Source organism: Cetorhinus maximus, chromosome 8 (genome assembly GCF_964194155.1).
Source record: "Cetorhinus maximus chromosome 8, sCetMax3.hap1.1, whole genome shotgun sequence".
Taxonomy (NCBI): Eukaryota; Metazoa; Chordata; class Chondrichthyes; order Lamniformes; family Cetorhinidae; genus Cetorhinus; species Cetorhinus maximus.
The window spans coordinates 69,872,653-69,878,652 of record NC_135886.1 but is presented as its reverse complement, the minus strand read 5'-3'; the positions used below and the strand labels follow the sequence as shown (position 1 = coordinate 69,878,652).

Sequence of the window (6,000 nt, the reverse complement as noted above, 5' to 3'; positions counted from 1 at the left end):
ATTCTCTCTTGTTGGAGATGGTCATTGCCTGACACTTGTGTAGTGCGAATGTTACTTGCCATTTGTCAGCCCAAGCCTGGATATTGTCCAGGTCTTGCTGTATTTGGACATGGACTGCTCCAGTATCTGAGGAGTCGTGAATGGTGCAATCATCAGCGAACATCCCCACTTCTGACTTTATGATGGAAGGACAGTCATTGATGAAGCGGCTGAAGATGGTGGGCCAAGGGCACTACCCTGAGGAATTCCTGCGGTGATGTCCTGGAACTGAGAAGACTGACCACCAGCAACCACAACCATCTTCCTTTTTGCTAGGTATGACTCCAACCAGTGGAGAGTTTTCCCCCTGATTCTAATTGACTCTAGTTTTGCTAGGGCTCCTTGATGCCACACTCTGCCAAATGCGGCCTTGATGTCAAGGGCAGTCACTCTCGCCTCATCTCAGGAGTTCAGCTCTTTTGTCCATGTTTGAACCAAGGCTGTAATGAGGTCAGGAGCTGAGTGGCCTTGGCAGAGCCCAAACTGGGCGTCAGAGAGCAGGTCATTGCTAATCAAGTGCCACTTGATAGCACTGTTGATGACCCCTTCCATTACTTTACTGATGATGAAGAGTAGACTGATGGGGTCGTAATTGGCCGGGTTGGATTTGTCCTGCTTTTTGTGTACAGGACTTACCTGGGCAATTTTACACATAGCCGGGTAGATGCCAGTGTTGTAGCTGCACTGGAACAGCTTGGCTAGGGGTGCGGCAAGTTCTGGAGCACAAGTCTTCAGTACTATTGCCGGAATATTGTCAGGGCCCATAGCCTTTGCAGAATTCAGTGCCTTCAACCGTTTCTTGATATCACGTGGAGTAAATCGAATGGGCTGAAGACTGGCATCTGTGATGCTGGGAACCTCCGCAGGAGACCTAGATGGATCATCCTCTTGTCATATCTGGCTGAAGACTGTAGCAAATGCTTCAGCCTTATCTTTTGCACTGATGTGCTGGGCTCCTCCATCATTGGTGATGGGGATATTTGTGTACCTCTTCCTTCAGTGAGTTGTTTAATTGTCCACCACCATTCACGACTGGATGTGGCAGGACTGCAGAGCTTAGATATGATCCATTGGTTGTGGGATCGCTTAGCCCTGTCTATCATTTGCTGCTTATGCTGTTTGGCATGCAAGTAGTCCTGTGTTATAGCTTCACCAGGTTGACACCTCATTTTTAGGTATGCCTGGTGCTGCTCCTGGCATGTGCTCCTGCACTCTTCATTGAATCAGGGTTGACCCCCTGACTTGATGGTAATGGTAGACTGGCAGATATGCTGAGCCATGAGGTTACAGATTGTGTTCGAGTACAATTCTGCTGCTGATGGCCCACAGCGCCTCATGGATGCATAGTCTTGAGTTGCTAGAAGTGTTTGAAATCTAGCCCATTTAGCACGGTGGTAGTGCCACACAACACAATGGAGGGTATCCTTAATGTGAAGACGGGACTTCGTCTCCACAATTACTGTGCGGTGGTCACTCCTACTGATAATGTCATGGACAGATGCATCTGCGGCAGGAGGATGAGGTCAAATATGTTTTTCCCTCTTGTTGGTTCCCTCACCACCTGCCGCAGACCCAGTCTAGCAGCTATATCATTTAGAACTCGGCCAGCTCAGTCAGTAGTGGTGCTACCATGCCACTCTTGGTGATGGACATTGAAGTCCCCCACCCAGAGTACATTCTGCGCCCTTGCCACCCTCAGTGCTTCCTCCAAGTGGTGTTCAACATAGAGGAGCACTGATTCATCAGCTGAAGGAGGGTGGTACATGGTAATCAGCAGGGGGTTTCCTTGCCCGTGTTTAACCTGATGCCATGAGACTTCATAGGGTCCGAAGTCCATGTTGAGGACTCCCAGGGCAACTCCCTCCTGACTGTATACCACTGTGCTGCTACCTCTGCTGGGTCTGTCCTGCCATTGGGACAAGACATACCCAGAGATGGTGATGGTGGTGTCTGGGACATTATCTGTAAGGTATGATTCTGTGAGGATGACTATGTCAGGCTGTAGCTTGACTAGTTTGTGAGACAGCTCTCCCAATTTTGGCACTAGTTGTTGCCCCCAGATGTTGGTAAGGAGGACTTTGCGGGGTTGACAGGGCTGAGATTGCCATTGTCGTTTCCGGTGCCTAGGTCGATGCCAGGTGCTCCATCCGGTTTCATTCCTTTTTTGTGACTTTTTGTAGCAGTTTGTTACAACTGATTGGCTTGCTAGGCCATTTCAGAGGGCATTTAAGAGTTAAGCACATTGCAGTGGGTCTGGAGTCACGTGTAGGCCATACCAGGTAAAGACAGCAGATTTCCTTCCCTAAAGGACATTCATGAACCAGATAGGTCTTTACAACAATCGGCAATGGTTTCATGGTTATCATCAGACCTTTAATTCCAGGTTTTTATTGAATTCAGATTCCACCATCTGCCATGGCGGGATTCAAACCCGGGTCCCCAGAGCATTGCCCTGGATCTCTGGCTCACCAGTCCAGCAAGAATACCACATCATCATGTTATGAATGAAATTTAAACATTTTTATTTAATTTTCATTTGCTGCTGGAAACCTCATCCCGCCTGCCTGCCAACTGTAAGGTAGGACAGGCAGTGACAAATTGAACTTAATTATTACTTTAATGACCTTAATAGGCTTAATTGTCAATGGGCGCGCTGCCAACTCCCATGTGTGCCCGCCGACCGAAATATTGCGCAAGTGTGCAATGACGTTGGGACGCTCGCCCGACATCATCACGCGTCATTTTACAATTGTTTGGGTTGGGCGCACGCCCGCCGACGAGTGGAAAATTCTGCCCCAATTGCGGCAAATTACATTTTTGATTAATAAGTTAGAAATGAGTTGTTATGGACAGGAGGGGTTTAGTTTAAACAGCCCTGATTTCTCCTTTCAACACCCATCCATAGACAGAAAGGTGTTTTACCCCCTTTATGAGTGTTTTTCCCCAACTTTTCAGTTTTGGAGTGATCCAATCCTCTATTAATGACGCCACAGCAAACTCGAGTTACAGTAAAATCAGAGGGTTAGTTTATTTTACACACACTCAAAACGCCAGGAGGGGTGTCACTCCATAACCTCAGTACATTCACATAATAAAAGAGGGATAAGGGAAAGAAAGGGTGGGCTCGGCAGGGGTGAGCGGAAGTGGCCGCGAATCGGACCGCTGGCCGCGATCAGACTGCAACCGCCATTTCACGCTGGCTGGCCAATTAACGGCCAGCTAGCATGAATTGTGCGCTGCAGCACTCATGCTGCCTGTGTTGGGTAGGGGAAGGAGGGCAAGTGCGCGAGTGCGCACAGGAAAAGCTCCCTGAGGCACAGAGCTGCCTCAGGAAGCTAAAGACTTTGAACATAAAAGATAACGAGTTTTATAATGTTAATAACATGTCCCCTCATGTGACTCTGTCACGTGGGCAGGGACATGTTACAAATTAGTTTGAAAAATTTTTATTTGTTTTTAAAACTCTGATCGAAACCTCATCCCACCCGTGGGTGAGATTTCACAAAAAATCCAAAGGCCGCCTGGCATTTTCGCCCGCTCACCAGCCGTTAAGGTTGGACGGGCAGCGAAAAATTTCATTTAATTAGAACTTTAATGGCCTTAATAGGTCTGTTAATTGTCAGCAAGCATGCTGCAAGCTCCTTCGTGTGCCCTCCGACCGAAATATCGCGCGAGTGTGTGATGATGTCGAGATGCTCGTCCAACGGTCATCATTCGTCACTTTACACTCGTTCAGCTCGGGCACGTGCCCGCCCAACGAGCGCAATATTCTGCCCCTGGTCTCTTTCCTAGGAGCTTGGTTGAAGGCTGAGTCAAGTGAAGATGCAGCAAAGTATTCTTGTATTCTGGGAATTAGTTTACTTTGTAGGCAAAATTCAGGATTCTTTCTGGAGACCAGGCTTTGAGGGAGACGGAGGTTAGAGGCAGGCTGCTGTAGCCTGGAGCCCTATTATGGAAGTGAAACACATTTCTTTTAGGTTTTTTTTTCATGTCTTCTTGGCATGACAGAGTAAAAAAAGTACTTCTATTACACTTTTCATAATTTCATGATACCCTAAATGCTTTAAAGCCAATTACATACTTTTAAATTGTAGTCATTGCTGTAGTGCAGGGAAAGACACCAGTCATTTGCAGATAACAAGGTCCCACAAACAGCAATGTGATAATGACCTGATAATATGTTTCTTTTTAAAGTGATTTTATCCAGGACACTGGGAAAATTCCTCTGCTCTTTTTTGAATCATGCCATGGGATCTTTTATATTCACAAGAGAGGGTGATGAGGCCTTGGTTTAATGTCCCATCTGAAAAATGACACCTCCAACAACGAAACACTCCATTGGTACTGCAGTGAAGTGTTGATCCAATGTGGGAATTGAATCCACAACAATCTAATAGAAGTGAGAATGCTACTTAGTGAAGACTGACACGGTCATTGGACATATGATCTCAATGCTCATATTTACATGCCATATGTGTGGCCTTTCACCAGAACTGGAAAAAGTTAGATATGTAATAGTCTCACAGACCTTCTTTTAGTCCTTGTCCCACCCATACCTTGCTCAAAATTTATTATATAGCAAACCTTTCCCGGTTCTGGTGAAAGGTCACAGACCTGAAACATTTACTCTGTTTCTCTCTCCATAGGTGCTGCCATGACCAGCTGAGTGTTCCCAGCATTTTCTGTTTTTATTTCAGATTTCTAGCATCCACAGTATCCTGCTTTTCAATTACTGTTACAATTAATACTAGGAGTAATTTGTTCAGTTTTGGTATCCACATACCACAATATCAAGACTAAAGAGATGATACAGAGGAGAGTGGCTAAAATTATACACATTTTTGTGACTTTTAGTTATTAGGGTGGCACCACATGTTGGGGCTATGTTTATTGGTGAAACATAAGCTTAGAGGAGACATGATTAAGTTTATTAATGATAAAAGGATTGGATTTAGTTTGGTTGCTAGGTTATTTAAAGTGAATAGTTAAGTGTAGAGATATTTTACAAAATCCTTGGGCAAAGACTTGGATTAGCTATCAGAAAACATACTTTTTTCTTCTCAGTGTCATTTGCCTCTGGGACAATTAACCGTATACATGGTGAATATGAATTCCTGAAGTCCTTCAAAAGCTGGACAAGTTCATGAGAGAGGATATTTCCAGTTATAGAGGGTAAATTGCATGTTAGGATTTATAAGCTATTGTTGGTTCCAAGAGCTTTCCCTTAAGGACTCAAAAGAATCTCCTACAGTTTTTCCTCAATTAATCTATTTTATCCTCTCACAGCAGATTGCATTTTAGAGGGCTCAGTTTAAAAATATTTAGAAATCATATCCTATATATCATATCATAGGTTTATATTTAGTACTTGTACCATGGTGAAACATTCCAAGAGTTACAGGAGGTAACCAAAGAGGTAGTCAAAGAAATACATTTTAAAGATACTTTTGAAGGTCAGAGATATCATAAGACCACAAAATGGATACCAATAAATAGAAATAAATGATTGTGGAGCAATTGATTTGAATTAATGGACAGGAGAATGGGAAATAAGGCTGAAGGGGCTTTTTTATTTGTTCATGGGATGTGAGCGTCACTGGCTAGGCCAACATTTATTGCCCATCCTTAATTGCCCTTGAGAAGGTGGTGGTGAGCTGTCTTGAACCGCAGCAGTGCATGTGGTATAGGTACACTCACAGTGCTGTTAGGGAGGGAGCTCCAGGATTTTGATCCAGTGACAGTGAAAGCAGAGATAGGGTAGCACAAGACCATAGAAGGATCTTTCATTGAGAATAAGGATTTTAAAATCAATTTTCTAGGAGACAAAGAACCAGTGGAGGTGGGTGAAGTATAGAAACGGATTTTGGAGTTTATGTATTACAGATCTAGGATGGAAAGTGGATGAGGATTACCAAAGAACTTGAAGTAAATGCAGCAACAGGAACAGACATGGCCCTGAAC

At 44.5% G+C, this 6,000-nt stretch overlaps 1 long non-coding RNA gene across 1 annotated transcript in view; it reads right to left on the bottom strand.

The window, feature by feature from the left end:
• Positions 1-3,594: 3,594 nt before the first annotated feature.
• The window catches only part of LOC144683701 (uncharacterized), a 36,500-nt gene continuing 34,094 nt past the window's right edge, over positions 3,595-6,000 (bottom strand). The window contains exon 3 of the long non-coding RNA XR_013577320.1: positions 3,595-3,967. This is a non-coding gene — a long non-coding RNA (uncharacterized LOC144683701). The remainder of the gene's footprint in view (positions 3,968-6,000) is intronic.